The sequence below is a fragment of the Marmota marmota genome, unplaced genomic scaffold, assembly GCF_001458135.2.
Source record: "Marmota marmota marmota unplaced genomic scaffold, marMar, whole genome shotgun sequence".
Classification (NCBI taxonomy): Eukaryota; Metazoa; Chordata; class Mammalia; order Rodentia; family Sciuridae; genus Marmota; species Marmota marmota.
The window spans coordinates 707,094-716,871 of NW_026000171.1; the positions used below are offsets into that span (position 1 = coordinate 707,094).

At 36.4% G+C, this 9,778-nt stretch overlaps 1 pseudogene; it reads left to right on the forward strand.

Moving 5' to 3' along the window:
* The first annotated feature begins 1,011 nt into the window (after positions 1-1,011).
* Positions 1,012-9,778, forward strand: part of LOC107154868 — a 38,971-nt pseudogene continuing 30,204 nt past the window's right edge.

A 9,778-nucleotide genomic window follows, 5' to 3' on the forward strand; every position in this document is an offset into this window, starting at 1 on the left:
TTTGATACATATTGATATTGTAATTCATTAACAAATGTTAAGTTAGTTGAATTTTTTAGTGAAGAAAAAGTTCTTGAGGATAAAATTGTGAAAATTAAGCCCAGTTATTTTCTACTGGAGTTCAAATTCAGTTGATTAATGTAGGTAGTATAAAAAAGAGAAGTTGTCTGATAGAGACAGATATACAGACACACACACAGGTATCTTTTTTAATATGAAGTACAGTATGTTCATATAGAAAAAAGCAAAAACACATATATTACTTACACAAACACACACAGTTTTATAAATATATATTTATTTCTTAAATCGATAATTCAGAATTGATCCTTTAAATTCTTCCCTGTATATTTGTTTTCACATACTTGCTCCAGAAATTTCCATTCTGATACAAAATGTTGAAAACACTCCCAACACACTGGGAAAAGAAAAACTCTCAAGTGTTGCCTGAGACATGTAGCTCTGAATTCCAAGCTGAGATACTCATTTTGATAGTTAATTTCTTCCTTAGGATTTGTGCATTTGGAAGGAGGACATTGCTCTGGGTGAGTGGAAGTGAATTCTGGAGGAGAGTGGATTCCAGTATCTGATGGAAATCTCACTTTCCCGATGGCCCAGATCATTTGTGCAGAGCTGGGGTATGGCCAGGCTGTATTTTTCATAGGGAACCTGCCCACCAGAGAGCCTGGTGAACTAGTCTGGGCTGAAGAGTTCCAGTGTGAGGGGCAGGAGCCTGAGCTCTAGTTCTGCCTCAGAGTGCCCTGTCCTGGAGGAAGCTGCCCACACAGAGGGGCTGTGCAAGTTGTCTGCTCAGGTGAGAATCCCATCAGGATGTTAACCACCCTGTAACTCTGAGGTGGGTAAGAAAAAATGTGGGATATTACTAAAACCCAGTCTTCTACCCAGATATACAAATATCCGGCTCATGAAAATGGCAACTCTTGGTGTGAGGGGCAAGTGGAGATGAGGACCTCTGGAGGCTGGAGAACACTCTGTGCCTCCCACTGGAATATGGCCAATGCCAATGTTGTCTGCCGTCAGCTGGGCTGTGGGGTTGCCCTCTCCACCCCAAAGGGAGCATACTTTGTGGAAGGAAAAGATGAGATCTGGAAACAACGATTCCACTGCTCAGGGTCTGAGTCCTTCTTGTGGAATTGTTCTGTGACTGCCCTGGGTGTTCCTGCCTGTGCCAATGGAAACACAGCCTCTGTGGTCTGCTCAGGTAAGAGAGGTCAGGGCTGACTGGTACTTGAGTGGCATGTCTCTAAGAGCAGACAGCATGGAGAGCTGATGTTCCATAATAAACTATGATTCTTCTCAATGATCATTTATCCTTTAGGCCCTGCCAAGCGGTTTTAAGTGGAATAGTTCTAAGTGAGCATTATTATTTATTGCAATTCATAGAGAACACTCTATAACAATGCATGAAAACTCTGGGAAGTTTCTTACCTTGCACCATCAGAGAACATTAGCAGCTCCCAGAAGTCACCTGCTGCACATTCCTTCAGTCACTGCCCATCCTCCCCTTAGACTTCAGCTGCCAAAGAAAAATTTTGTCAGATTTGACCATTATGTAAAATCATGCAGTATCTTCTTTTGCTGTATCTACTTTGACTCTACATTGTGCTTAGAGTTTACTCATTTTGCTATTTGTAGCAGAGCTTTCTCTATTTTTATTGCTGTTGAGTTTTCTGCTGAATGACCACATGACCATGTATGGATACATTCAAGTGATATTGAGATTTAAAGCTTGTTGACTTCCCAAATAATGATCCTACATATTTTCATGGTAATAGCTTCTGGTGTAGATATTTATGTATTTGTATCAGATTTTTTTAATGCTTGTCCTTTTTTTTTTTTTTGATGAACCATACCCTTTATTACAGAAAAGGATTAAATACCACCAGTAAAAAGCAAATACTCATTTAGTTCAAAGCAAATTTCATCTGTCACTAGCAACATCTCTAAAATGACATAATAGAGAAGAGTTCAAAATAAACAGAGTAGACAGGTAAGCCTTAAGCAAATAGAAACAAAAGGAAAAAGAAAGCTTTTTTATATAATTAAAGACCCAAATCTTCAAAGATATTAATGGTCTATTTATTTTTTTAATTTTTTATTGTTGGTTGTTCAAAACATTACATAGTTCTTGACATATCATATTTCACACTTTGATTCAAGTGGGTTATGAACTCCCATTTTTACCCCGTATACAGATTGCAGAATCATATCAGTTACACATCCATTGATTTACATGTTGCCATACTAGTGTCTGTTGTATTCTGCTGCCTTTCCTACCCTCTATTATCCCCCGTCCCCTTCCCTCCCCTCCCCTCTTCTCTCTCTACCCCCTCTACTGTCATTCATTTCTCCCCCTTGTATTATTTTTCCCTTTCCCCTCACTTCCTCTTGTATGTAATTTTGTATAACCCTGAGGGTCTCCTTCCATTTCCATGCAATTTCCCTTCTCTCTCCCTTTCCCTCCCACCTNCATTTTAGAAGCAACTTTATATGTTTACTACAAAGAAAAGCATGATGTTATTTAGATTGACATTGGATTTGGACTACACATGAATATGGAGATAATGATTTATGAGGTATATCTCTAATATCTCTCAAAGATCATACATAGCCTTTTTAATATTTAGTCCTAGGTGTTTTTGTGTTTGAGGCTGTTAATGTTTCTTTTGGTGAAATATTATAGGAGTAACTTTAAATTATTTTCAGTTTTATTTTTTGTATGGGGTTTTTCTTTTTTTCTTTCTTTCATTTAATTTATTTATTAATGTTAAATTGGTAATTATGAAAAAAGTTTTAAGGATAGTATAAAATTGCCAGGTAATCTTAAACCAGATTTCCAAATGTAACTATTTTATTTTATTATCTCCTTTGATCCATTTATGCCTAAATTTATCAAATCTTTCTGAATGAGTAATTAAGAGTAGGTGGATAATGTGTCTCATTACTCCTATAATATTTTCAAGAATTTCATATGTAACCACAGTGCTGTTACAAAATTTCATAAATCCACCTTGATGTAACATAATTACATAGTGTATTAGTCTTGTTCAGATTTTTACTAATTTTACTAAATATGTTATTCATGGTAAAAAATGTAGAGTAATGTACTGCATTCAGTTCAACATAACATTATGTTTCTTACTACGAAACTCTTATAATTTTTCTTTGTATCCCAGGATATTTTTGAAGAATACAAGCCAATAATTTTATGAAAAGTTCTCATTTTGAGCTATGGCAATAAGCAAAATAAGTAAGTAATAAGAGACCTTGTAAATCAATATTTGAGTCTGTTCTACATAAATGAAAATGGGCTTTGACTTTTTTCCAAAGTAGAAATTTAGACTATATATGTTAGAGAATTTATCACAAAATACATATCTTTCTTACCTTCATGCACAAGAATTTTTATACCAGATTGGACATATCTAGTGCTATAAATGTGACCTACACCTTGTAGCAATCTCCTTTGTATTTTTCGATGGACTCCTTTTGGCTTGCACATATGATAGAGGACATGGGTTTTTGTTTTTCTGTATCTGGCTTATTAAACAAAACACAATGTCTTCCAGTTCTTTCCATTTTGAAAATGATAGGATTTTGTTCTTCTTTTTGGCTATATATATAGCACTTATACTTTATGAATTTGTCTTTCAGTGAGCAGTTGGGGTGATTCCATACCATAGCTATTCTAAATAGTACCACAACACACAAGGGAAGGTAGGATTACTGAGATTCAGTGTAATCTTGGCTGGATTGCTGCTTAATAAATTTTTCCCCCAAGATAACTATTCAAATAAAAATAAATTTCATTTTTCTCATGATTTCCAGAATCATGAATTTGCCAAAGGCTCTTTGGCAGTTGCCTCTTGGGGTCTCTCATGAGGTTGCACTTGTATTTCTTCTGGAACTCAGGTCATTTGAAGTCTTGGCCAAGATGGGAATCCAGGATAGTTCATTCACATGGCTGGTAGCTTCATGTTCAACTGAGGCTGCCGGCAGAACCATGTGCAAATGCTCTCTCCCACGTGATGGTCTACAGAGTAGATTTCCCATAAAGTAAACTTCTTACTAAGTCAAGAGGAGGAGGCATGTCTTTGTTAGCTAGGTTTCCAAGTCAAGCCATGCTAGCTTCACCACATTCTATTGCTTATAGACAACTAACTCACCACTGTCAGCCCAGATTGGGGGCTAGGAGGAATGAACTGCACAAGTCAATGGATAGAGTATCACAGATTTTATTTATATTATTAAACAATGAGTGTATTAAATATCCCACATATTTTCTGATTTCTACCTAGCATTATAAAACCAAAGTTCAAATGTTTTCTCTGATTTGTGGAAGCTAACCCACAATAAGGGGTTAGTTAGGTGGCAGTGAGAGGAAAAATAGAAATGCAGTAGATTAGACAATGGGAGATAGAGGGAAGGAGAGAGATAGGAAAAGCAAAGACAGTGGAATGAATCTGACATAATTTTCCCATGGGCACATAAGAAAACATCACAGTGAATCCCACCATCATGTATATCAATAAGAATGTGACTCTAACTGCAATAATATATATTCCATGCTTGTATAATTATACTAAAATGGATTTTTCTGATACATGTAACTTAAAAGAGACATGAATTTTTAACAAAAATAGTAGCTTTAAGTACCTAAAACTTGTAGAGTATTAGGAGTGTTAGTTTCTCTCACCAGGTCTCTTAGTTCCACATCATGTTTCCTATCCTTTTTTTCTTTCTGTGCTTCACTCTGTATTTCCCCATGTTCTTCCATTTACTATTTTTATTTTGTGCTAATCTACCATGTTCTTAGACTCACCCACTGGTTTCTTATTTTTAGCTTCTGACTTTCAAATTCATTTAACTCTCAAATATTTATTGGATTTTTTTTTTATTATTTCTCTGCTAAGATACACATCCTATGAAACCTTCAGAAAGGTATTTTGCTTCCTCTGTGCAGTTAATTTAGGGTAGATCACCTTAAGTAAAAGTGATGGAAGTGGTTAGATATCCAGTATCATCTAAAAGAAAAACTCTACTTTCAATCCATTAAATATGATACCAGATTTCAAGATATTTAACAGGATTTCACTTCGTTGGCCCAAACTAAATTATACTTGTATAGTCCCAGAGAAATCAGGCAAACATGCTGAGATTGTCAGAGTTTCTCCTACTACCTTTGAATGAGAAATGCCTATAGAAGAAAATGGTTGGTTCTAGTTTTTCCTTTCTCTGTACTTGACTCCCAAAATCTAACTGCCCTGGGAGCTGTGCAATGCTCTCCAGCAGCACTGATATATTCTACTTTCCAACAGCTGATGTAGACATTCCCATGTACTCAGGTGACACAGTTCTATGCCTACAGAGAATAGTAGAATTTTGGAGTGATGGATGAGGAGACATGTGGATCCATAAATGGAAATTTAGTCCTCATCAATAAAATTTAAGCCTTGATTCAGTTTTTCCTCATGATTCAAGAATAAGGTCTACTCTGAATAAATAATAGATAACTATGTTTTCATATACTAGAGGCCCAGATGACACAACCTCAACATTCAGACTTCTGGGATTTGGAGACTATAGATTGTTCAGACTGAGTGAATAGGTTCAATATGGCACTTTTTTGTCTTTTGTTTTGGGGAGAGATACCATACATTGAACTCAGGGGTTCTTAAACACTGAATCACATCCTAAGCCCATATATATATATATATATATATATATATATATATATATATATATTATTTAGAGAAAGGCTGTCAATGAGTTGCTTAGTGCCTTGCTGTTGCTGAGGCTGGCTTTGAACTCACAGTCCTCTTGCATCAACAACCTGAGACACTAGGATTACAGGTGTTTGCCACTGCTTCCAGCTCACCTTAGATTTATTTGAGAATATATTTTGTATAAGTAAGCCAGTTGTAAAGAGCAGTTGACAATAAAATAGTGGTACTATTTACCTCAACTATCTGGTAATGACAATGAGTAGGGAAATCATTTTTTTCCAAATCCCTTTAGACCAATGATATTTTACCAAAACTGATATGTATTTTTTCCAATAGTACTAATGAGGATTTCTAAACCACTATGATATAAGAAATGCATACTTTGCTGAAGAACTATGTAGACCATATTCATACCTATCTATGGAATGAGGGGATCTGGATTTTCAGAACAACATATACCTGCACCTGAACCACACTTTGACTGTTCTATTTATATTTTATTAAATACAACAGAGTAATTTAATCCCTGAGAATAACAAGTGGGGGTCACCTCTGTGTAGATGGTAGCTGATTCTAATTTCTAAATCAAGTAGTATCAAAAAAAGTTTGAGTTTTCTGTATATATGTTATTTCATTAATAATGCCTAGAAAACAACAAATAATTAATATCATTTAAAATATGAATAAAAATATTGTTGAGTTTGCAACAACACTGCTTTCTGAACACCTCAGGATCTATGTTCAGAAAAATGACAGATACTCAGTTGACTGAGTACATGTTCTGTAGAAATTTTACTCTTCACCTTTCCAGGCTTGTAACTGGATTAGGTCTCTCTGATATGTTAAGAGTAGAAGAGCAAATATAAAACCTGCATTGGGTGATCTATTTCTTTATTTGAAATGCTTCCAATTTTCATTAGTTAAAATTACAAAGTTCCCTGTGAAGATTTGACATTGCAACAGGATTCAGTGCCTAAAAAAGTCAGACCCACATAACATTTAAACTGGAGGACACTACAATCAGATATTCCACTAAATTGTCTCAGAACTCAAAAGTAATGTATTCTACCTAAATTGAGACATTTTATATCAGGAGCTAGAAATATACCATATACAATTAAATGAAAAAGAAGTAATACTTCTGAAGACAACTTTGTGTATCTAATTGAGCCAAAACTTTAATCAATCATGCACAACGTGGTTGTGGTGGTGGTGGTGTTAACCCCTAGTGTGGAGATGTCCTGAATGGAAACCAGAATCCACAGAGAACAACACCTGGCTGCATCCACAGGGAGAGCCTGCAGTGATGGTTTCTCTTCTGGAGGCTGATCTTTATTGTTCTTCTCACTGGACACCAATATTGATAGCTGATTTTTTATGACACCCTGAAGGTCTCACACTCCGTAAAACATACCGTCTGAAAGTATACTCATTTCAGTTTGAAACTTTGTACTTTCACTGTGACTTTCCAAGTAAGGTACATTGTCATCACTCCTCTGTAATAATGATATAAATTTAAAAGTCTTTGTGATCACAACGTCACAAATCCACACTTGATGTTAATACAACAGTTCCAGAGATAAATGAGAATATTCTAATTATAATGCTTTAAGTAAAGAAAAATTACTAAAGTAAATTAATTCTTTTGATATTTATTCCATTTTGAAGGCTTACAATATTCTTTTTCAACAAGAATGCCCTGCTGAACTTTTTCATCACATAAACATTACTTTTCCATACCTGTGGCCAAAACCCTGTCCAAAGGTCTAAACCCATACTTGAAATCTCTTCCTGATGAGCTTCAATAGGTTATCTAGTGGCTTCTCCCAACTCCACTTATTAGTAACAAAATTATCCCTTGAAAAAAAAATTTAATAGACAAAAATGCTTAAAAATCTTGGTAACCTCTTTTTTGTAACTTCTGATCTTAAATCTAAACTCACCTTTTGTCTTCTATAATAGGAAATATAATGTAAAGAACCCTGATTATTTTAGAAAAATAACCTTGTTTCATCTCAGCCTCACAAGATTTATCGGACTCTTTCTTCATCCATATATAGCTATAAATGAGAAATAGATATGAATTGTCAGTTTTTGATAAATTTTGAATTTTTTTCATTCATTAACAAATGTCAACCTAGTTGGAGGTTTTTTAGTGAAGTAAAAGTTTTTGAGGATAAAATGTTAAAAATTAAGCCTAGTCTTTTAAACGTGACTTCAAATTCAGAGATTGATATAGATCCTATAAAAAAGGAGATAGAGATAGATTTGAGTCAATAATATTTTCAGAACTCATCATTTAAATTCCTCCTCCTAAATTTGTCTTCAAATATTTGCTCCTGAAATGCCCATTTTGATACCAACTGTTGAATCCATTCCCCACACCCTGAGTAAAGAAAAGCTCTCAATCATTGCCTGAGACATGTATCTATGAATTCCAAGACAAGATACTCATTTTAATAGTTAATTTCTTCCTTAGGATTTGTGCGTTTAGAAGGAGGAGTTGGACATTGCTCTGGGCGAGTGGAAGTGAATTCTGGAGGAGAGTGGATTCCAGTATCTGGTGGGAATTTCACATTACCCACAGCCCAAGTCATCTGTGCAGAGCTGGGGTGTGGCCAGGCTGCATCTGTCCTAGGGAACCTGCCCTTCAGAGAGCCTGGTGAACAGGTCTGGGCTGAAGAGTTCCAGTGTGAGGGGCAGGAGCCTGAGCTCTGGTTCTGCCTCAGAGTGCTCTGTCCTGGAGGAAGCTGCCCACACAGAGGGGCTGTGCAAGGTTTCTGCTCAGGTGAGAATCCCAGCAGGATGTTAACCACCCTGTAACTCTGAGGTGGATAAGAAAAATGTGGGATGTTACTAAAACCCAGTCTTCTACCAGGATATACAGATGTTCAGCTCATGAAAAATGGCAGCTCTCTGTGTGAGGGTCAAGTGGAGATGAAGACCTCTGGAAGCTGGAGAACACTCTGTGCCTCCAACTGGAATATGGCCAATGCCAATGTTGTCTGCGTCAGCTGGGCTGTGGAGTCTCCATCTCCACCCCGAAAGGAGAGTACTTTGTGGAAGGAGGAGATGAGATCTGGAGAGACAGATTCCACTGCTCAGGGTCTGAGTCCTTCTTGTGGAATTGTCCTGTGAATTCCCTGGGTGTTCCTGCCTGTGCCCATAGAAACACAGCCTCTGTGGTCTGCTCAGGTAAGAGAGGTCAGGGCTGACTGGTACTTGAGTGGCATGTCTCTAAGAGCAGACAGCATGGAGAGCTGATGTTCCATAATAAACTATGATTCTTCTCAATGATCATTTATCCTTTAGGCCCTGCCAAGCGGTTTTAAGTGGAATAGTTCTAAGTGAGCATTATTATTTATTGCAATTCATAGAGAACACTCTATAACAATGCATGAAAACTCTGGGAAGTTTCTTACCTTGCACCATCAGAGAACATTAGCAGCTCCCAGAAGTCACCTGCTGCACATTCCTTCAGTCACTGCCCATCCTCCCCTTAGACTTCAGCTGCCAAAGAAAAATTTTGTCAGATTTGACCATTATGTAAAATCATGCAGTATCTTCTTTTGCTGTATCTACTTTGACTCTACATTGTGCTTAGAGTTTACTCATTTTGCTATTTGTAGCAGAGCTTTCTCTATTTTTATTGCTGTTGAGTTTTCTGCTGAATGACCACATGACCATGTATGGATACATTCAAGTGATATTGAGATTTGACGCTTGTTGACTTCCCAAATAATGACCCTACATATTTTCATGGTAATAGCTTCTGGTGTAGATATGTATGTATTTGTATCAGATTTTTTAATGCTTGTCCTTTTACTTTCACTCTCTTTTTTTTTTTTTAATTTTTTATTGTGGGTTGTTCAAAACGTTACAAATTTCTTGGCATATCATATTTGACACTTTGATTCAAGTGGGTTATGAACTCCCACCTTCACCCCATACACAGATTGCAGAATCACATCAGTTACACATCCATTGATTTACAAATTGCCATCCTAGTGTCTGTTGTGCTCCGCTGCCTT